At 43.1% G+C, this 24,850-nt stretch overlaps 1 protein-coding gene across 2 annotated transcripts in view; it reads left to right on the forward strand.

The window, feature by feature from the left end:
• Positions 1-24,850, forward strand: part of LOC126351455 (leucine-rich repeat and immunoglobulin-like domain containing-NOGO receptor-interacting protein 4) — a 2,189,427-nt gene that overhangs the window by 83,893 nt on the left and 2,080,684 nt on the right. The window lies entirely within an intron of this gene.

A 24,850-nucleotide genomic window follows, 5' to 3' on the forward strand; every position in this document is an offset into this window, starting at 1 on the left:
TTCCCTAGAACTTAGAACTACTTAAACCTAACTAACCTAAGGACACCACATACATCCATGCCCGAGGCAGGATTCGACCCTGCGACCGTAGCGGTCGCGTGGTTCCAGACTGTAGCTCACGGACTTCGAACGTGGTCAGGTTTCACTTGTATCATACGTCTGTACGCGAGATTTCCGCACTCCTAAGCACCCCTAGCTTCACTATTTCCGATGTGATAGTGAAGTGGAAACGTGTGAAGGGACACGTACAGCACAAAAGCGTACTGGTCGACCTTGTCTGTTGACTAACTGCCGGCAGTTGAAGAGGGTCGTAATGTGTAATAGGCAGACATTTATCCAGACCATCACACTGGAATTTCAAACTGCATCAGGATCCATGTGGCGATCCGATGGCTGGATGTGGGTATGGCGAATGCCCGAAGAATGTCATTTACCAGCGATTGTTGTGCCAACAGCAAAATTCGGAGGAGATGGTGTTATGGTGTGGTTGTGTTTTTCATGGAGGGGGCTTGCACCCCTTCTTGCTTTACGTGGCACTATCGCAGAACAGGCCTACGTTGATGTTTTCAGCACTTTCTTGCTTCCCACTGTTGAAGAGCAGTTCGGGGATGGCGATTGCATATTTCAACACGATCGAGCACCTGATCATAATGTACGTCCTGTGGCGGAATGGTTACACGACAGTAACATCAATGTAATGGATTGGCCTGCACAGAGTCCTGACTTGACTCCTATAGAACACCTTTTGGATGTCTTTGGAATTTCGACTTCGTGCCAGGCCTCACCGACCGACATCGATAGCTGTCCTCAGTGCAGTCCTTGGGTGAAGAACTGGCTGCCAGTCCCCAAGAAACCTTCTATTACCCGATTGAAAGTGTGCCCGCGATGGTGGAAGTGTCATCAAGGCTAAGGTGGGTCAACAACATATTGAATTCCAGCATTAACGATGAAGGGCGCCACGAATTTGTAAGTCATTTACAGCCAGGTGTCCGGATACCTTTGATCACATAGTGTATAATTGGGGATCATATCGACCCGTACGGCATCAACAACAGCCTGAAGCGCTTAAACCGGTTGCAAAAACATAAAATAAAATCATAAATACGGCTGTAAGTGTTTTCTTTTGTAATAATAGTAAACGGCGATCGTCCCGAAGACCTCCTGCCAAAAGGATGGACGTACAAAAAAAGTTGCAACCCTATTCGTTAACAGACCCACCAATGGTGACTCCGTGTACAAAGTTACACTGATATTTGATTATGTCTGTAGAACACTCCACATTTCTTTTCAGGCAGTGAAAAGTATGTAGAACGAAAACTAAGTATTAAGACAACCTTAGTTTGAAAAAATTGTGGTACAACTCTATTAAATGACGGGATCGCTTAACATAGGGGCGTCTAGAAATTTTTGTTGCTATCCATGCCCTGGTACAAGTGCAGTAGCATTCAGCCTGGTGCTCACTTCCCCCACCAACTTGGAGAGCTGTCTGGCGTGAGGAGGAGGAAACAGCAACCATGCCACATTTCAATGGGAATGCAGTGTCACTGCATACGATTTGTTTAAGTTTTCACATTTCTCACTAACACAGACCACAAAAAAACTTTCAGTGTCATATAATTGCTCTCGGTACGCTGAAGACACAATACAACTCTTATCTGGTACCAACTCCACACCGAGACAGATGCAGATAGTTTCACAGATTTTCACACGGAAGTTGCCACTCAGTCGTGACTTACGTAGTTTCATGATCGAAGAAAGGTCTTTCACACAAATATATTGGTCGAAATATTATATCATTTCCGTGGCATTGTTATGGATACGTGGAAACTGGATCTGAGAAAAACAATGGAGACGTAGTGGACAGTTTTAATGTAGAATGATTTGTTTTTAAAACGGAAATTACATTGCAAATGAATCATTTATATTTGCATATGTCAGTGCACTTTTAACTGCAACTGCAAATGGTCTCGAAAACAGCTGTAAGGTTAGCAGTGTACTCAAAACGTTTAAAAAATTATCCTTCTACTTCTTTCAAGACTATAATGAATTTCCCAAATCTCACGTTTTCCTTAACGCCGTGAGGTTAAGGAAATGTATAGTGTTTCTCGTCAGTATTTGTCCCTTCCACAATGCATTTACTTCTGAATGCATGTCTAGCAAATCAAAAATTAGTTTTTTCTCCCCTTGCAACGTCTTAGTGTTGGCTGCGTGCAGCCAACTCCACGTAAAGTGCGAGATCTGCTATCCATTCCGGATGTTTTGATTATCGTTCCTACGCTCCTTCTTCCTTCATAAAGCAGATTTTAAACTAAAAAAACGTTCCTTTACTTAACCGGCGTACTTTACAGTAATAAGCAAAGTGAAAATACTTCTCATTCATTTCATATGAAAACTGTTGTAACTCACAGTGCAATAACGCTTGCGATTCCAGAATTTTTACCATTCATACCACCACATTCTTGACTTGCTTCTTGGTACACAACAAGGAATCGTATCTAGCGAACGTTATAATTTTTTACTCATTCATTTTCAAATAAATCTTAAAATTCTATTCTGCCTAGTACTTCAATGCTACTTCATAAAAATTTGCAACAACCGTCGATTAAGCGACTGCCTAATTAATATTGAAAATTCTCATCCCTCTCTTCTATCATTCCCATACGGTTTTAAAGGCCTGAGACAATAGACGACCGCGCGGGGTAGCCTCGCGGTCTGGGCGGTTGTTACTTTTCGCGCGGCTCCTTCCGTCGGAGGTTCGAGTCCTCCCGTGGGTATGGGTATGGGTGTGTGTGTGTGTGTGTTGTCCGTTGCGTAAGTTAGATTAACTAGTGTGTAAGCGTAGGGACCGATGACGTCAGCAATTCGGTCTTATAACATCTAAGATCTTAGCACAAATTTCCAAATTTTTACGATAGACCATTAGACTGCCTCATTTTGTACAAATAGCTACTGGACCTGCGAACGTTCTTCATACGACGTACAAGTGAGAGGGAGTTGGACCGACTGAAAAATGCCACACTGCAGTACTAACTGCTTATTGCTTTGGCCACACATACCGTAGTCGGTCTTTGGCCTCACCAATTAGCTTCCTCCAGCGTTCTCGGTCCATGTATTCTTCTTCAGACAGCCCCATCGTACACATAACTTCCGTGACCTCATCAATCCAGCGGAGTCGTGGTCTCCCTCGTGGTCATTTGCCTCTAATATCTGCCTCCATTATCTGCCTAATGGTATGGATTTCTCGACTCATTACGTGTCCACACCACTTCAGTCTTATTTCTTTGATCACTGCCACGATGTCCATCGACTTGTATAGCTCCTGCAATTCACATTTCTTTCTTTTTCTCCATTCATATCCATCCTTCACTGGTCCAAATAGGGGAACTCGGGGCGAAACGGGATACTTAATGTTTAACAATTTCTATAATATAAGGGAACACAAGGAAACACTTCTTAAAGTGATAAAAAAACACCTTGTAGTGTACCCTAATGTACCTTATTTTAAAATCAATTAAAACAATACATTTTGCATTTATTACAATTTTTCAAAGAAAGTCTTGCATATTTCCCGTTCCGCCCCACCTACGGGGCAGAATGGGATAATGGTATTTTTTATTAAATTATTGCATAAACGTTGAATTTGAATTATGAATATCGTATTAAACTATGACAAAATGTTATATAACAGACAATTTAGACTAAGGAATGTGTAAACAATTAAAATGTCATTCAAAATAAGAAAATATTTTTAAGTCATTTTGAAAAATGGACAATGCTTAATAACCACCAAACCACTGACTACTAGCCCTTTTGACAATAGTCACAAATCAGTATTTCCTCTTCATCTTCACTGTCTATGCCAGCACATGAATTGTGTTTACACTCTGGCATGCGACCCAGCCCTCATTAGAAACGAAGTCCCCACAGTAGAGACACTCAGCATCCTCTCTCTCTGATTCTCTCTTCTCCATCATCTTCTTCCTTTTATTTTTCTTAAGGTCTTTGATGTCCTCTGTTTTGGTTTTTGTTGGGTGTACAGCTTGATATTTTTGCCTTAAGTTGCATTGCACCTGACGCTTCTGTCCTGACATTGTTTATATTTGTGCACCCTCCTCCTTTCTGTTGGCCTACTTTACGTGCGATAGCATTCTGCAGTTCCTTCTTACAAGGAGAATCTGTTAATACGACTGTTTTTCCTTTTCGTCTTGTAGTCCGCCGAGTATTTTGACAGATTATTGGAAATGGAATGACAGCCTCGGACGATATCTCGAAAGCTGAGTTGTTCGGCGAACATAGCTGGTTGGGAGAGTCTGACATCCATGAACATCCAGGCTGGGTTTGCTTTCTACTTGCATCAAAATATGACGGGATAGTGTCCCGTTCTGCCCCGTCCCGTTCCGCCTCAAGAGCACTTTTGATGTTAACAACTTTTACAGAGTGTAATAACTGATGTATTTAAATGTATTAAATAACTAAAGTATAAAAAATACCATGCACTTTAAGGGAATGTGTCATTTTAGGGTATACAATTAACAAATAACAGCTTACCTGGCGTTGAAATTCGCGAAAGGTTGGAACAACGCAAGCGGTAACGTGACGGAAAACAATCCACTTGGATCTCGCACTTCAAACTAAATCAGAATGGCTGCCCTCACTTCCCTTCCATTCGGAGAAATAGTTACAAGCCCATAAAACAGGTTGCAACACTGTTCAGTCTAGAAAAGAGCACTTTCCCATTGTGCCCCGCTATCCCGTTGTGGCCCGAGTTCCCCCTATCTGTCTGAGGATGGCATTCTCAAATGTCAGGAGTTTTCTTTCCATCTTTTGGGCGATGGTCGAGGTCTCTGCTTCATATAAGACTTCACGTTGTATTATTGTCACGAAGATCTTGGGCTTTGAGGATCTCGATAGAAGCCGGGACTTTAACAGCTTTTGTATTTGTGCGGTAATTTCCTGGTGTATCTTCTTCCTTTCATTGAGTATAGCCCCATGATATTTAAAGTCTTTTACCCCTTCAAAGACTTTGTCCTCCACCTTAAGGGGTCAGTCATTTTGTCTCCTAAATACGAGGTATTTTGCCTTGTCCATATTCAATTTCAAGCCTGCTCTCATTGCCTCTTCCATTAATGTTCTTATCATCTGAACCAGGTCCTGCTGTTTCCTTGTTATTAAAACTGCATGGTCAGCATAGGCCAGGGTGCTGATCCATCTTGCCAGCTGTATTCCTGTCTGTAGGCTTGCTACCTTTCTCAAGGCTCTCTCCAGAACCAGGTTAAACGGAAGAGGGGAGAGGCAGTCTCCTTGTCGCACTCCAGTCCTCACCTTGAACTTCTTTAATTATGTTTCCATTTATTTTCACCATGCATGTGGTCTCCTGGGTGCATATCTGTGTCAGTTTTATGCGTTTTCTGGGAACGTGAGCCCTTTCGAGTCCTTGCCATATTGCTTGTCTATTTATCATAATACGCGTTTTGGAAGTCCACAAAATGCAGTGAACATCTTTGTGAAATTCCCAGCTCTTTGCTAGCATTTGCCGTAATTTTTGTTAATAGTCTACAGTTCACTTTCCCTTCCTCAAGCCTGCTTGTTGGAATCCCAGTACTTTCTCGACATGTGGTATTAGTCGCTTCAGTATCAGCATACTGCAATACTTAATAAAATTATATCCGCAACGGTATTTCTTATTATGTAAACTGAAGGTGGAGGGACGAGAAATGAAAGTGAAAGGAATCATGACGTCAGCCGCATCAGCCGAGTTAGTGGCCCCGAGTGTAAATGATCGAAATACCCTCATCCGACTGACGCATCACTATTAACACTGACACATGACTTCATTTCACAGGCAATGTGCAGAGTTTTGCAGTTTAATCCAGGACATTTGTGCAGAACCTGAGGATCAGGTTCTTTAGGCCGCCTCCTTTCCTTCCCTGGCAGGAAAAATACTGGTCACTAATATTTCTTCCGCCGCCGTAAATCTAACTGGCTACATCCACGTGGAGTGCCCCAGCAGAGGCGTGCCTTATCGATCTAGTCGGCTGCGGAAGCGCATAATATGTTGTAGAAAGCGTTGGCAAATGCCTTGTGTAAGGAAATAGTTCAATCAAGTATCGGGTTTAGATCTTACGTAATTGTGTGAAGAGCAAAGGCTCGATGGAAATTTCTTTCTCGAGATTAACACACGATGGGTTCATTGTTGGCTTACGGCCAAGTCCAGCTGACCGGCAGTCGAAGCACCAGGTCTACGGTTTATATCAAGTAGCTTACGTTAGGCCCCCTCCTTCCTCCTTCCCCTCCTCCTACTTCTGAGTTTACTCACCACGGCCGAAACAGGTTGTAGGCGCGGCGTAGCCTACTGCATCAATTTCGAGGCTCGACAAAGAGAAACTACAGAAATATTTATATGGTGGTTTTAATCCTTCAGTTTTTCTACATAGTCTTCCCGCACTTGAGTGCAATGCACATAACGTTCATACAACCGTGTAAAACTGTCATAAAAGTCCTTCCTTCAGACGTAGTTCAACTCGCGTTTGAACGTCGATTATGTCTCTGTGCTTTGTCGTTTTGTGGGAGACCTGTATTGATAATACAGAAACATGTCACGATTAATGTTTTTATCAGAAAAGAATTGTCAGCGTTATGCATTTGAATTAATTTGCGGCAAGCGCCCACTTTTCGCTGTTTTTGTTCTGGAGTCTAGGTGTGCAGCACAAATTTTTCACACAATTTTCTCGACTTCGTAACGTGCTGGAGAATGTCTTGAATGTACGATGAAGAGATGTTAACAACGATTTGTGACATAACAATGTTCATACTACGGCCGCACGATCACAACTTAATACTGTCACCTCACAACTGACTGGACGAGTGCACATCTGCAGTTTACAGTTGTTCAATCCCGCGTCCGGCCATCCTGATTTAAGGTTTCCGTGATTTCCGCGCTGACGTCACTGATAGCCACCAATGAACGTGTTGGAGGGGTGGTTTAAGGTTGCAGCGTCCGGTCCAATTTTCAGTAATAGAGCCGCATGAAAAGAAGGAAAATAAATTTTCTGACCGCGTTCTCCTGTGGAAACTTCTACATCGTTAGCTGGATTTAAGTTCTTAGTTTTCTGAATTCGTGTGAAGACACTTGATAAGAAACGAGGAAAAATCTCTGTACCATGTCGCGAAAAAGCTTTAACTGACATCATTGTAATTTATAATTTCGTGAGCGCAGCTTCTTTCTGTCCTCAAAAGAAGTGATACAATGTTATAGCATATATAATGCATATTGTCCAAATTAACTGTAGACTCTTTGTTTATGCAAGTACATATGTGCAGTTACATGTATCGAATGTTTCATTTGCTGCCGGGGGAAAATATAGCATTCTAGAAGGTAGAAATGTGACAGATAATCAACACCTTCATGCAGGAGGTAGAAGTTATGCAAAAGATCTCAGGATCAATGAAGTTGATTGAAGGCATCTTCAAAGTAGGCGACTCATAGTTATCTTTGCCACAGGGAAACCTGTTAACAGAAACACTTCGCACAGTACGAAGTCGTGTAGTAAGCTATGGAGCCGTTAAGACTTCACCACCGAGCGGGGTAGCGCCGTGGCTAGCACACTGGACTCGCATGCAGGAGGACGACGGTTCAATCCAGCGTCCGGCCATCCTGATTTTTTTCCGTGATTTCCCTAAATCGCTCCAGGTAAAACGTTGGGATGGTTCCTCGGAAAGGGCACGGCCGATTTCCTTCTCCCCTAATCCGATGAGACCGATGACCTCGCTGTCTGGTCTCCTTCCCCAAAACAACCCCAACCCAACACTGCACCAGAATTGTCCTGACTTGACCGGTAAGCAATTAACACTAATGAAATATGGCCTGCTGTGTTTCACTACGTAGTGTAGAAACTTTATACAACATTTATTTTCGTAGTACATCAAGGCTACTGCCCGAATGATTCCTTGCCAACATCACGCCTACTTCCTACCTCACCATTGCCTAACTAACTTACTGCGCTTGCTCTGATGCCATTGAAGGCGATGGCTCTTTAACTCAATTTTTCCTCACATATCCTTTTAATTCATATATTAGCCAAAGCATGATTCACTACTAAACTGACTTGGAAACAACATTCCTCCTTTCCTGAAGCAGCAGTGGCGGAACTTTCTCATCCTGTATCATGGGTAATATACTTCATAATTTGTTTGCGAACGAATTTCACTGGTGTCTAATTGCAGAAGTTTAATAGCTCCAAGTCTGTTCTGATCTACTGATTACTCGAAGTAATGAATAAAATAGCGACAGGCTACCTCACAATCGGCTCAAATTGTGTGCTTGTGGAATAGTGTCTCAGTTCTTCGACTGGATTCATAATTTCCTTTCGGATAGGCCACAGGTCCTAGCTATTGACGGAGAGTCATCGAGTAAAACAGGAGTGATTTCTGGCGTTCCCCAAGATAATACCATAGGCCCTTTGCTGTTCCCTATCTACATAAACGATTTACGAGAAAATTTGCGCAGCCCTCTGAGGTTGTTTGACGATGATGCGAAGATTTCACGTCTAGTAAATCGTCAGAAGATCAAAACAAATTGGAAAACAATTTAGAAAAGATTTCCGTGAGGTTCAATTTATTGGCAAAACACTTACAAGATGCAACCGATCTACTAAAGAGAGTGCCTACACCACTGCGCTTGTCAATCCTCCTCTGGAGTACTGCTGCGCGTTGTGGGATACTTACCAGATAGCATTAACGGAGTACATCGAAATAGTTTTAAAGAATAGCAGCACATTTTGTAATATCGAGAAACAGGGGAGAGAGTGTCACGGATATGGTACCGGATTAGGGGTGGACATTATTAAATCAAAGGCGTTTCTCGTTGAGGCGGTATCTTCTGAAGTAATTTAAATCATCAACTTTCTCCTCCAAGTACGAAAATATTTTGCTGATGCCGACCTACGTAACAACAAACGATCAGTGATCCGTTTTTTTTGTTTTCTTTTTTTGTGGTCGGAAGGCTTATCAGAGGCCGAAATTCATCGAAGACTTTCGGTACAGTACGGGAACAATGTTTCCGAAATGGTGGCACAAGTGTTACGCACAATGAAGGAGCCGGACAACCGTTTACGGCCATAAATGAAGAAACCATTGAGAGCTCATGTGAAATGATTCTCTTAGACGATTAACTACAGACGAAATGGCACATCGTCTGCAAATTAGTCACATCCACAACAAACTTGGGTTTCATAAAGTTTGTGCAAGATGGGTCCCAAAACAACACATAGTTGCTTAAACAAACGCGCTTGGACATCTGCAAGAAAAAATTTGGATCGCTATGGCAACGAAGGGGACGACTTCATAGACAGGATCATTACTTTTGACGAAATGTAGATCCATAACTTCGTGTCGGAGAGTAAACGGCAGAGTATGGAATGGAAACATCCCAATTCGCGGTGCAAGAAAAAGTTCAAGACCCAACCGCCTGCAGAAAAATTAATGTTTACGATTTTTTGGGACGCACAAAGTCCAGTGCGAGAACATAATGGGGAAAGGGGCACAACAATATGTTACAGTGAGATGCTTACTGCCAAGCTAAATCCTGCAATTCGAAGCAAACGCCGACGATTGCTGTCAAAAGGTGTTGTGTTGTAGCACGGCAATGTCCGACCGCGTACTGCTGCCCATGCTGCTGAAACGTTCCAGAAACTCAAATTTGAAGTACTGGATTATCCTCCATATAGTCCCGACCTTGCACCTGCTGACTATCACTTGTTTGGTCCACTCAAATAGCCATTAAGGGGCCGTCGATTTGTCTTGGACGGAGCAGTGAAAGAAGTGGTGCATTCCTGGATCGCAGCTCAACCGAAAACCTTCTTTTATGAGGGCATTAGGAAGTTTGTACGACGGTGGACCAAGTGCGTTGAAACACAAGGACACTATGTCGAAAAATGATGTTCTTGTAAGTATCCTAGTTGATTATAATAACATTTTATAACTACTTTGCGGATGATAATTGACTTATCCTCGTACATATCCAAAATCATAAGCTTGCATTTACAGATAACGTTTTGGTGCAGTATCGGAATTCTTCAAAATTTCAAACTGGAAGTGAGCTAATTTGCAACTAACAAATAAGTATATGTAAAGAACAAGAACACAAGAACACACGTTCTTCCTGATCTCAGCGGGTTGAATGTAATGCTAAAATCGTGAGTAACGAATCATTATAATAGAGATAAATAATTAAAAGGATAGTAGGATAACGTTTATATTGTCATAAGGGATAAAATACACGAATCATAGATAAAATTTCGTTTTAAAATTTAGAATATCAGACGAAACTATGATATTAAAACAACTTAGCCAGAAGCTTGCTTATTCAAGGCGTGTTGCCGAGGGATGTTAGGTCCGCAACTGTTCAGTACTGAGGAAACTGGATAATTTTGTGTGTCGCCTGTCTCAATTGCACTTATATAATATTCCGTTGTAGTGGTTACGGATTTAGGGATGACACGCTCATAGTTATTTGGTTGTGGCATTCGGTAGCAATGGACGCATAGTTTAAGCAAGCCATGTTGTTTGAAAACTGGTGTGTCAGCCCGAAACCGGTAACCACTACAGCTGAATTTTAGGTCCATGCACGTGAAATAGACAATGAGAGAAATTAAAAAAAAATTAAAATAATTTACCCATATCAAAAGTGACAACTTAAGACAAAATTCTCTCTTATTCTCGGACAGTCAACAGATACAAAAATATATCAAAATAATCTTGTTGCCTCTGTTCGAACTTTCGAATGACGAAGCATTCTTAATTCGTAGTAAACAGAAGTGGTCCCATTGAATGTGTATTATTCGAAATGAACGTTATCTGTTGTTTCTTAATTTTACAGAATAAATTACACTGATCGGATTAGTTCATGTCAAGTTATTTTACAAGTTTTTCAGCAGTTTTTTGGTGAAGCAAAGGAGAACAATATCATTGGTGAACCGACAGCATTGAGAGCATTCTTTACTTTTGGTTCTAGTGTACCTTTATTCTCTACTCGCGTTTCCCAACAACTGAACCCATGCACCGCTGCTAAACAGCCAAGTTGCTGGCTAGTAATTTTGCAGCGGAGATTACGTAGGGGCAGCGGCGCAGAAAGGTTAAACGCAAGCCACGGTAGGGGTCACTAATCATTGCATTATCTTAATGGCGCTGACACGAAAACTCCGCCGTACACGGCTTGTAATTACACAAGTGCTTGTGTTATTACGGCTCATTCGTTACGAATGCAGAGCAGTTTTGCAAAGCGTGTTGTCCTGCGTCCTAAATACCCTTTTTGTTTTTAATTGCAACAAACGCCCCGCGAAACTGGCTGATTGCAGACAAAGCTGTTTGTGCGACATCTTTTATTGTTGCCGTCTCCAGACTTAATGCTAGTTCGATGCAGGTCTTCATGTTAGTCTATCCTGCTCAAGTCTTTACAGCAACCCACTTGCATTTAAACTTGCTTAATGATGTCAAACATTTGTCTCCCTGTACAACTTGTACCTTCCACACTTACCCCCGTTACCAATACAACTACTACTTTATACCTCAGTTTGTGTGCTACTACCTAACCCCAATTTCAATCAAGCTGTGCCGTAAATCTCCTTTTTCCTTGTTCGATGCATTACCTCTTCATTGCATTAGATAGCAATCCAATCTCCAGTATTCCTTTTTAGCACAACATTCCTAAAGCTGTATGAATATGGTGTCTGTTCTTACGGACATGTCCAAAAGAACAGATACCATCTTGATATAAATAAGGCTTACCGGACAATGATCTTCTTGAATACAGATGTACTCATATTGCTCAAACTCTTACGGGAATCGGTAGATTGACTGCAGCAAGTAATGGGTATAGTGGGCAGTGGCACTACAAATATAGTGTGTGGGCGGTAAGCTGGAAATGTAGGTCTCTCGGGAGCGTGCCAGAAATAAGTCCCTGCAGTCGCACTGTTCTCTGTGCCGTCGGTGGCTCAGTCGGATAGAGAATCTCCCATGTAAGCAGGTGATCCCGGATTCAAGTCCCGGTCGGGACACACTTTTTCAAACGCCCTCGATGATATTCATCAACACCAGCAAGCAGTTAATGGTCCAGGTTACATATTAATTTCATTGCTAAAGCTGCTCTGCTCTTGTCTACATTTTTATGGTCTACATTTCATTTTCATATATCGCTACAGTGCAACAAATATTTTTACAAAATGCTTTCTAAAATCTGGTTTTGCAGGACAGAGCGGATCTGGTTGTGGAAAGGGGCCAAGATCAGCTACTGTTAGTTACACACGAACACACAACTTTATTCCTCGAAAACCAATTCACAGTTTTCTCTTCAAAACAACAAGGATCGATTCACGGCTTAGTGCCCAAGTACTCAATAATAAAGTTTAGTTATTTCCTTTTAACACACAAAGATTTAGAGAAACGGCTGAATGCCTTACCCAAGTAAAATTAAAATATACTTAAATAATTCCTTTTAAGGCACAAAATTTAGACAAACGTTCGCCCCCGGTAGCTGAGTGGTCAGCGTGACAGAATGTCAATCTTAAGGGCCCGAGTTCGATTCCCGGCTGGGTCGGAAATTTTCTTCGCTCAGGGACTGGGTGTTGTGTTGTCCTAATCATCATCATTTCATCCCCATCGACGCGCAAGTCGCCGAAGTGGCGTCAAATCGAAAGACTTGCACCCGGCGAACAGTCTACGCGACGGGAGGCCCAAGTCAACCTATTCTTTGCTAAAGGCACAAATAATATTTCAGATCAGCAAAGGAAATTCTTTAAAAGGGAAGCATTTACAAATATCGGCTAAAAGCCATATTAAGGAAAGTTTTAATTAATTCCTCGGCTGGAAGCTCAATAATATTTCAATAAAAGGGAACCTTTAAAGACAAGAATTTACACAGTACAACAGAAAACCATCTTAAGAAAACTTGAAATGTCTTGACGGCTGAAGGCCCAAACAATTATTCAAAATATTTAAAGACAAACCTTAAGATAACTATTTACACAGTACGGCTGAAGGCCATTTTAAGAATTAAAGATAATTTAAGAGAAACCTTACAGACAGAAATTTATACATTACGACGGAAAGCCGCAGATTTTAAAACAAACGCGGCTGAAGGCCTAAATTCAAAGAAAACAAGAATTTTAAATAAAAATACGGCTGAAGGCGTAATCTTAAAATACTTCACATAAGGTTTGGCTGAAGGCCGTATGCTACACAGAGAACAGACAAAATTAATACACGGTAAAAGGCCTGGCACAGTAGTTGCCTCAAAGAAAATCAGAATCACAGACAACAGAACAGTGGTGCTCTGAAGTGTTCCAAGGGTAGACCTGAGGAGGAAACTCAAACAATAGTTTAGGTGAGACAGGCGGCAAGCGTAACACTAAATAACCGGGTGACAGCACGACCTACGGACTGCTGACGAACCAACCAACAACCTAGTCAATACCCCTCTGTCGCAACCGACCGCCTGGCTACGCCAGTATGCAGACAGCATTCATCTGTTCAGCGGAAATCACAGAAGCTACACACAGTTCCACGTAAACACGTGCACCAAGAACTCCGACAATCCTAAAACCAATCACCGTGGAACAACAAGGAGAAATGACAAGTCACACACAAACGGAGTTTCCATAAGCGGTTGGCGACCAAATACACGTCGTCCGATGAGACGACCGACCGGGCGACCAAGCGAGGCCGTCCCCACTCAAGTTGGGAGTGTCAGCTACGGTCGAGTGAGTCTTGGCAGTCCGATGCTGACTGCAGCTCCAACTCGATTCAGCTCGATGTCCGTTCGGAATTCAGAGACACGGCGATCCGGGCTCGATGGTTCGGACCCATCCATGAAAAGGTAACTCTTGTCCATTGGCCACGATATCTCTGCACAAGGAAGGAACCGACCTAAGTCGCGCAAGATGATCAATTGAAGGGTCCCAGAAGCGATAGGTTGACCAAATACACGTCGCTCGATGAGACGACCGACCGAACAACCAACCAACGGTCGTCCCCTCTCAATTCTCCTTCCGTCGGACAGTGCATGTGTGTCCCCAGAGGTCGGGCTAGTACTGGCTGTGCAGACCTCACTCGCGCTGCGTCCCGACTGAACTTACGGCACACCACGACCCGCAAATACTACCGGTCGCTCCAGAGATGGTACGACAGTGTCCTTGTCGATAAGTGCTGCTGCTGCCACTCACGGGCAAGCACATTAGCAACCTAGTAACGCCAGTAAATCGAATAAAAACAAATGAGGCGACAGAACCACAAAAACAAGATGACAAGCAATAAACGGCATAACCGCGAGTCACGCACGGCTCACTTTCATACACATAAATTGACATTCATTTCAACATATTTGTCTATTACAGAAGCGCTGTAATTGCTATTTCCAGTCTGACTTTATATCGTATTTACTTCTATTACCACAAGTTATTGTACTCTTCAAATAGCAAAACTAATATGTTTGTATTAGTGTTTGGTTTTCACAGCATCAACCCGTTTAATTCGATAATATAAGTCAAGGAATGTCCTGAGCATAAACGCTGGTACCATAAATTTTTGTCGTTAGCATTGGTGGGTTTCTGACATTGGCATATCCCCCCATGCGCATCAAGCCAACAACATCATCGCTCCAGGAATTCTGACATCATCACAACCCCAAAGCCATGACTTCATCACTCCTGGAATTCTAATATCGTTGCTGCCACATGTAGTAAGCATTGCTTCATGCAGTGGAGAATGGCAAACCCGAGGCGTTGCAATGTAAGCAGGCACAGATAGCCTTGCTGACAGCAGCAGTCTACCAGCAGGCTGATGCATGGATGCACACAGACCGAGCACCGAGCAAAGCCTGGAGAGTGCTGAGTAAGGAGAAGTGAGGCTAGCACGCTAAGTTCCGCTGCAGTATACTGCGGGAGTAATGACAAAAAGCTACCACCTAGGGTAAAAAACGTCCTCCTACCGGGTATAAATAGTGGGGCGCAGGCAGCAACAGACAGAAGCCGTTAGGAAGCACTTAGGATCTGAGGACGGACGTTATCCGTGTCCGAATGTTCAATCTTCGTAGGCGACGATTCCGGAAGTCTGTGCCAGCTCGCAGGAGTCATCTGTTCGCAGCCAGATGTCAACAAAACCTCTGGAGGTCGGCCCGAGTTCGGTCAGAATCACGGCTGACTAACTACAGCGAGAACTTCCCGCAGGACCGGCCACAGCGCGGTCTTGGTCACAGGCGCCTTCAGGGACTGACGTCCGGACTTCACAGCAACGCGGCCCCAAGGCGCGTGGTCCACCCATGTCGAGATTCACGGACATCGCAGCTGATGGCTTCCCAGCACGGTGCAGCAGGCATCGGCAGCTGACCTCACGGCAACGAGTTCATCTTAACCACATGGCATCCTGGCTTCAGTGGAGAACTGGTGGCCTGAGGCTCCCGAGTGCGATCAGCTACGCGCATTACACGCATTGTCGGAGAATCTACACAGCAGCAGCCAGGCGGAGGGATCCGTAGGGCTGGGCAGCGACTCCACGCTTTCTTAGTCTTTGGCGATGCCACTGTGTCTGCTGCTAACAAGTGGTGCAGAAGCATAACATGTCATTGCCTTGGGAATGCCATGTGCACCTGCTGCTCCCACCCCAGAAACCCCCACGCACCCATACCCAAGCCCACATCACCCTTGCACCCCTGCTCATCGATCTCATCACGCTGACTGCCAACTGCAAGCAACTTCAAATTCCCAACCTTTGAGCAATTTTAATTTTACCGTGAGCGTGTCTTCATTTGTGTGTGTGTGTGTGTGTGTGTGTGTGTGTGTGTGTGTGTGTGTGTTTGTGTGTGTGTTTGTGTGTACTTCGAGGACAATTAGCCTCCCACAGTTTTTGAGCAATATGCCCAAGTAGTTGTAACAAACTAGTTTTTGTGCTAGTATCCGAACTATCTGATGATATCACATATGTGCAACATACATATCACATATGTGTCATGTCAGTGTAATGTAGTTGTCGCTCATGAGTCACAAACACCGAAATAATGTAATGTCAATGCCCTAATTAATATTTGCTCAAAAGTACCACTACGACTTGTCAATCATGCACTGCTGCTCTCTATATGAGCCTCTGCCCAATAGTGAACGGATCTGCTGTAGTAAAAAGGAGATTAAAATAAAGGTGGCAGGTTAAGAGACTGTATCAGATCATGTAACAAAGTCATAGCACAGTCCTAACGTGCTCGCATCCCAAGCAAGTGTGCCCGGGTTCGATTCCCGGCCAGTTTGGAGAACTTCTCCGCTCGTGGACTAGGAGTTGTGTTGTCCTCATCATCATTTCATCCTCATCCCAGCGCGCAAATCGCCCAATGTGCCGTCGAATGCAGTAAGATTTCCACTTAACCACCCAACTTCTAGGCGCGCAGTCCGGAACCGTGCGACTGCTACGGTCGCAGGTTCGAATCCTGTCTCGGGCATGGATGTGTGTGATGTCCTTAGGTTAGTTAGGTTTAAGTAGTTCTAAGTTCTAGGGGACTGATGACCACAGCAGTTGAGTCCCATAGTACTCAGAGCCATTTGAACCATTTGAACCACCGAACTTTTCTGCATAGGGTCCTCCCGGCCAAAGATGTCATATGGTCATTTCATTTCGTAGCATAGTCCTCAAAATGTCAGTCAAGTAGCACAAAATCTGGAAGTATAAGATTTGCAACAGGCAGATTGGTACAAAAAAAAAATGGAACTTGGACATTACCGAGTGGATGCATGGGAACACTGGTGGTGCGGATCTGTGGATGAGGGGTTGGGGTATCAAGGTGGAAGATTCAGTGTAGGAGCGGCCTTCACAGCACAGTGCCATCATGATGTCAGAATTCCGGGAGAGATCATGTCAGCGCCTTGGGGCCGCAAGGATGTCGTAATTATTTTACCAATGATGTCATGGCTTTGGTGCACATTGCTAGATGCGAAGATGTCAGAATTCCATTAATGCCAACACAAACAGTGCAAATAGTGCTGATTTCAGCATTTTTGCCAAGAGCTCTCCTTGTTCCTCTACTTTCGATTACGTTCCATACAACTTTCATGTGTGAGAAAACCTCAAATAGTAAGTTTTACACGTTGTCCATTGCTCAGACTACTGCACAATAATGTTGTCAGAAGACAGTATATGTCCTGGGTGTCCTGCAGACTCAGTTCTGATAACAGGCATAACGCCGGCCGGAGTGGCCGAGCGGTTCTAGGCGGTTCAGTCTGGAACCGCGCGACCGCTACGGCTGCAGGTTCAAATCCTGCCTCGGGCATGGATGTGCGTGATGTCCTTAGGTTAGTTAGGTTTAAGTAGTTCTAAGTTCTAGGATACTGATGACCTCAGCAGTTAAGTCCCATAGTGCTCAGAGGCATTTGAACAGGTGTATCAGAAAGTGAGAGTGAAAAAATTGGCACAGCAATTGGAAACGTACTCCGGATTGGAGTTGCGTAAGACAATACTAATGTTGTTACCGTAACTGTAAACTCAACACGAATTCGCCGTGAAATTCTGACGATATATGTGAAATGGCACGTCTGGCCGTAGTGAAACGATGCTATCTATTTTTGTTGCAGGCCACATGGACATAAGTATTGCTGACGGGGAAGGAAGACCATCGACATTGATCACAGACAACAATGTCCAGCAAATAAAAAAAAAAATGATTCAAACCAACCGCAGATATTTCGTCGGTGAGAACATTCACACAGCTATTCTTGAATAGCTCCATGTTCAAGGAGGGCATTTCTATCATAAAGGAAATGAAACATCGGCAGAGCTTTGAAAGCATTGTTTACAGAGACGTAGCGGCTATATTGAAAAATAGTTTCATGTTTCTGGGTCTCTTTAAAGAGTAGTGCAGCATCCAAAAATATCTTTCTTGGGCAGCCACAATAATGTGTAACTTACTCTTTCAAGTCCCCTCGTATGTATAATGGCATTAACACAGCAGTAGTAACTCAAAAGTAACTAATAATATTTTGGCGCAGAGTAATATCCACGTGATGTATAATATATTGGTTACATGAAATGTATTCACAGTTGCGGATATGGACAACCGTCAGCTGTATACTGGGATGACGACAGTGAAAATGTCCTGGGCCAGGACTTGAACCGGGATTTCTTGCTTATCACGAGTGGTCGCCTTACCATTAGGCTGCCCGAATACGGCTCAGGGACAGACGCTGAAACTTCTACGTTTTATTCTGAAGCTGCTGAATGCAACTGAACCTACAGTCTCTTTGCTTTTATCTGCCCTACAGAATTTTCAGTGACAAACTCAAACTTATCCCATTCATTTATTACCCACAATATACAAACGCAACTCAATCTGACTGAAAATAATTAACGCAAACCAATGGCCCTGAATTAGAAGAAATCCTAACAATAACCCATACATTTCATAAGTCACTTACCTCACAAAAAATCTTCATGACACGGACTACAGCAAATATAGCAAGAAGCAACTACTGTCAACAAAATAAAAAGATTCTAAGTACTGTAGGCTCTAACTATTAATAGGCATGCAGTAAGCAATGGAAAGATTTGTTGCAGAACAAACTATATATTTAGCAGATTTTACCTTAATCGTGTGACATCCAGTTCCTAAATTATGTACTCGTCAATAATTAAATTGCCCAAACATCAGCAAATACATTAATCATCATTTTAAAATCCAAGTCCAAACAACACTAAATCTCCATGGTGGACAAACGTCCAGACCGTCCGCTCGCTCGCTGCTAAGACTGCTAACCTCCAACACTGCTAACTATTAATTCTTAACTGCGAGTCCCTACAGCCACAGAGCCTCTTACAGAGGGTCCACAGCGCTGTCAGTGATATTAATGCAGTCTAAAGCGCTGCCAATATACAAACAACAACATACAGTCTACTTACAACCCAAGATCCCAAGCGTCGTCAACCATGTCTATACAACCTGCACTCATTTTGTATACTGCCATAGAAACAATAGTACACCCTTTTACAGGTTTCCAGAATGAAATTTTCACTCTGCAGTGGAGTGTGCGCTGATATGAATCTTCCTGGCAGATTAAAACTGTGTGCCGGACCGAGACTCGAACTCCGGACCTCTGCCTTTCGCGGACATGTGCTCTATCTTTCTTTTTTTCGTTGCATCTTCTCGTGGCGGACGTCTCAAGACACCAGTTTCAGTTCGTCGTTGATCGATTAACTCAGTCTTTTTACTACAGAGGGCAGCTAACCTTCTGACCGATCACGCTCAGTTACCGTGCCGGACCATATTAGTTACCCAAGCACGACTGACGCTCCTACCTCACAGCATTACTTCCGCCAATACCTCGTCTCCTACCGTCCAAACTTCACATAAGCTCTCCTTCACGATCGGGTAGAGACAGCAGTAAAATATAGGAACCTACCGGAAGGAAAATTAGACCATGATAAACTAAAAACGGATGACAGAAGAAATGAATTAGCAACTGAACAACTAGGTCAGGAGTATCAGCGAAAGAAACTAGCTGTAGAAAGAATGATCCAAGAAAAAAAGTAAAAGTGTTGGGAAGACTTTACCGCATTTTAAGGAGCGGGAATTGGTAATCTCGCCACTCAATGTCTTAACGCGGGTGGTGATTACTTTTGAATTGAACCATTGCATGGTCCCGTTGTGGTAGTTTTCGTTTTTCGTTTGATTGCCCAATGGAATGTGTGCACTTAGATGAAAGGTATTATTGACCAAGCTTGCCTTATAATTGGCGCTTTTGCGAAACTACCCTGTAAATTTCATTGAGGCAATAGATTGTGCTCAAAAGAGGAAATAAGACCGAGACTTAACGTGTCCAGTGTAATGATTTATTGAACTTTGGAATAATGTACATTTGCGAAGTAACAAGCAGACCACTTGTATGAGGAGAACACCTTTCCTGTTCATTTATGGTGATCCATCATCACGCCTTGCTCTCGTCTCTCTCTCTCTCTCTCTCATTTTTACGTTTTTACTAAACGTTGTGACTCTAGAGTGTGGGTATTACATGAACTGACGGATACGTGGTATTCGCAAAGTTATTTCAAATTTCTGCGCGTTAGTGTGCTATCCTGCACGCAACGTATCAGTGCTGAAGCAGATGCTACGGGTGTTGTGTAGACAGCGTTCGGTAGGTGCTCGCGTGCACGCCTGCGCCGCTGCTGGTGTGGGGTAATCTAGTTGCGGGAAGACCCACAGCGGCGCATCACTCGCGCATCCAGCGTCGGTTTACCACTAAGCCTCGCAGCGATCGCTATACGTCTTCTGGCGGCCGCGCGTGTAACCGAATCTGGCTGCCAGCGCAGTGCTGCATGCGATGTTCAGAGTGCTAGAAACTTGACAGACGACAAGAGCCAGTATTTACCGCTTCACCAGTTCCCAGCTGTTCTGAGGTCGAGAAATAAGTATCACATCGAAGTTGTGATTACGTTTGTTGTGGATCACACCATCTCATCAGAGTATCTGAGCACCTGTTAGTGGAGAATAATAAGAGGTGTGTCCGCCTTTATGATAGCTACAGCTCTAGTGGATACTTTCAGATGAAGTGTTTGAATGTCTGTAGATGTATGGCAACCCATTCCTCTCGAAGAGCAGAGCCCAGAGAAGATAGTGATGTTGTACGCTACGGTCTGGAGCGCAATCAACGTTTTAAATCGTACCATTGGTTCCATCTGCAGATTTGGGACAGGCCACTCCGTTTCAGGAATGTTGCGCCCATAAGCCATTGCTCACGGAGACTGTTAAATGGCAGGTTGCATTGTCTCGCTGATACAATCATCGCCTCCGAGCTGTTCACCTACTGCACACAGTACTCTTTTTTTCTCTTCATCTCAGAGTAGCACTCGTAACCTGCGCCCACAACTACTTGCTGGATGTATTCCAATCTATGTCTTCCTGTACAGGTTTTGCCCTTTACAGCACCCTCTTGACCATGAAAATCTATCCCTGATGTCTTAGCACATATCCTATCATCCTGTCCCTTAACCTAGTTAGTGTTTTCCACATATTCTTCTTTTCCTCTCCGATTCTGCGCAGAGCCTCCTCATTCCTTACTTTATCAGGCCACCCAATTTTCAAATTGCGTCTGTAGCACCACATCTCAAATCCTTCAGTTCTCTTCTGTTCAGGTTTGCCCACAGTCCATATTTCACTGCCATACAATGCTATGCTCCAGACGTACATTCCCAGAAATTTCTTCCTCAAATTGAGACCTATGTTTGATACTAGTAGACTCGTCTTGGGCAAGAATGCTCTTTTTGCCAGTGCTAGCCTCCTTTTGATGTCCTCCTTGCTCCGTCTGCCATAGGTTAATTTGCTGCCTAGTTAGTAGAATTCCTTAACTTGATATACTTAGTGATCATGAGTCCTGATGTTAAGTTTCCCGCTAATCTCATTTCTGCCATATCTCATTACTTTCGTCTTTATTCGATCTATTGTCACCCCATTTCCTGTACTCATCAGACTGTTCATTGCATTCAGCAGATCACGTAATTTCCCTTCGCTTTCACTTAGGATAGCAATGTCATCAGCGAGTCGTATCATTGATATCCTTTCACTGTAAAATTCAGTTCCACTCCCTAAACTTTCTTTTTTTTGCATCAGTGCTTCTTCGATGAACAGATTGAACAATAGGGGCGAAGGACTACATCCTTGTCTTACATTCGTTTTGTTCTGAGTACTTAGTTCTTGGTTGTCCACTCATATTATTCCCTTTTGGCTATTTTTGTCATAATTTCGAACATCTGTCACCATTTTACATTGTCGAACGCTTTCTCCAGTCGACAAATTTTATGAACCTGTCCTAATTTTGCTTTGGTCTTGCTTCCATTATCAACAGCAACGTCCGAATCCCTTCTCTGGTTCCTTTGCCTTCCCCAAAGCCAAACTGATCGTCATTTAATACAACCTCAATTTTATTCCCCATTCTTCTGTATATTATTCTTTGCGACTGGATGCAAGAGCTGTGAAGCTGATTGTGCGATATTTCTTGCACTTGCCAGCTCTTGCAGTCTTCGGAATTGTGTGGATGATATTTTTCTGAAAGTCAGATGGTATCTCGCTACCCTTACACATTCCACACACCTATGTGATTAGTCGTTTTGTTGCCACTTCCCTCAATGATTTTAGAAATTCTGATGGAATGTTATCTATTCTTTCCGCCTTATTTGACCTTAAGTCCTCAGAAACTCTCTTACATTCTGATTCTAATACTATCTCATCTGTCTTTTTTTAAATCGACTCATGTTTCTTCTTCAATTACATCAGACAAATCTTCCCCTTCATAGAGACCTTCAGCGTAGTCCTTCCACCTGTCCACCCTCTCCTCTGCATTTAATACTGGAATTCCACTATTAAACGTAACCACACTCTTTTTTAATTTTACCGAATATTGTTTTGACTTTTTTATATGCTGATGCAGTCCTTCTGACAATTATTTCTTTTTCGGTTTCTTCACATTTCTCATGTATCTGTTTCGTCTTCCTTGTGCTTCGTATTTATTTCATTCCTCAGCAACTGTATTTCTGCTTCCCTGAGTCTCCCAGAATTCCTTCTTTCACCGATTACCTGAAGTATTTCTTCTGTTAACTATCGTTTTTCGCAGTTGTCATTGTTGTACCTATCTTTTTCATTCCAACTTCCGTAATTGTCCTTCTTAGCGATGTCTATTCGTCTTCAGCTGTACTGCCTACCGTGCTATTCCTTATTGCTGCGTCCGCAGCTTAGTGAACTTCGGGCGTACCACACCATTCTTTAGTACTTCCGTGTCGCAATTATTTGCTATTGATTCTTCCTGTCTAATCTCTTAAACTTCAGCGTACTCTTTATCACTACTCTATTGTGATCTGAGTGTATATCTGCTCATGGGAATGCCTTAGAATGCATTATCTGATTTCGGGATCTCTATTTGACCATGATGTAATCTAACTGAAATCTTCCCATGTCACCCGGCCTTCTCCAAGTATACATCCTCTTCCTGTGATTCTTGAACAGAATATTCGCTATTACTCGCTGAAATTTGTCAGAGGACTCAATTAGTTTTTCTCCTGTCTCATTCTTTGTCACAAGCCCATGTTCTCCCGTAAACTTTTCTTCTCCTCCTTCCCTTACCAATACATTCCAGTCCGCAATGACTATTAGGTTTTCATCTTCCATTACATAATGCATAACCGTTTTAATATACTTATATAGTTTCTCTATTGCTTCATCTTCAGAATGCGACGTTGGCATCTGTACCTGGACTATTGTGGTCGATGTTGGTTTGCTGTCTATTCTGACAAGAGTAACTTTATGACTGAACTGTTCATGGTAATGTATTCTCTACGCTGTCTTCCTACGCATAACGATTTCGACTCCCGTTTTCCTACTTTCCGCTGTTGTTGATAATATTCTATACTCATCTGACCAGAAATTCTTGTCGTCTTTCCCATTCACCTCAATGATCCCTGCTATATCTGTATTGAGCCTTTGCCTTTCCCTCTGATTTTCTAGCTTCCCCACCACGATCGAGCTTCTGGACTTCCAAGCCCCGACTCGTAGAACGTTATCGTTGCGTTGATTATTCAGTCTTTATCTCTTGGTCACCCCCACGTTGGCAGTCCTCTCCCGCAGATCTGAATGGCGGACAATTCCGGAATCTCTTGCCAATGGAGATATCATGACGACACTTTTTCAATTACAGGTCACATTTCCTGTGGATACACGTAAAGTGTCTTTAATGTAGTGGTTTTCATTGCCCTCTGCATCCTCATGCCGTTGATCTTTGCTGAGTCTTCCGTCTTTAGGAGCAGTTTTCCACCGCCAAGGGTAAGAGAGTGCCCTGAATTTATGTCCGCTCTTCCGCCTATTTGACTTATCCGTTTAATTGATTCTCTGAAAATGAATAAAGATTAGCGATATTCATTAGCAAACAGAGCAAAATTTGGTGCCTTAAACTTATTTTTCAAAATTTCTACACATTCTCTCCGTCTTAGCTTGGCGTTACAGAAAGATACCTCATTTGCTACAGGGTTGCTGAGTTACACCTGGGGAAGGTGACTTCTTGCGCTGGAAGTCTTCGGCCGCCAATACTGATTATTAATCAAAATTTAAGGGATGGCGTGTTTCGAACGAGTATGTTTTGATTAGTAATCAAAGGCGCAAGCTTTTCTTTTCTCTGGGTGTCTCGCTGGGCGTTGGCTTGCTACGTTCACTTGTGTTAACGTGTCACAGCAATGCTTCTGCGACGTGCATGGCGTCGTCGCTGGCGGCGCAGCGCACCTGTGCATCACAGTTTGATCTTTATTTTACAATTACCATTACCAACTTTTTTACATTTGTTCGGAGCGAACGTCCCATGACACCCGCTGTAACCAGTTGTTGATCCTTTCACTCAGTTTCTTTACTATTATTATTATTATTATTATTATTATTATTATTATTATTATTATTATTATTATTTATTACAAAAGGCAGCTAATCCTCCAATGGAATACGGTAAGCTACCGTGCTGGCCTAACCCTAGACTACGGGTGCAGTATACTGTGCTGCAAAACTTACCCATTTAACTCTTTCTTAATCGCAGTAAGGGGACATCACCTTAACCACGACACCACAATACCGTAGTACCAGCTCTTTTGTGCCTCACTGTTGGTACTATACATGACGGCAGGTAACGCTTTCCATCAATTTTCCAAACCGAAATCCTTGCACCAGACTGCTACTGGGTATGGTGCCACTCATCACTCCCAATCACCCATTTCCAGTAATTACTACCTAGTCGTAGCTATGCCAGCTCCAGAGTCGCTTAGTATTGGATACAGAAAGGTGTGACTTGTGAGGAGCTGC

This window comes from Schistocerca gregaria, chromosome 1 (assembly GCF_023897955.1).
Source record: "Schistocerca gregaria isolate iqSchGreg1 chromosome 1, iqSchGreg1.2, whole genome shotgun sequence".
NCBI classification, from domain to species: domain Eukaryota; kingdom Metazoa; phylum Arthropoda; class Insecta; order Orthoptera; family Acrididae; genus Schistocerca; species Schistocerca gregaria.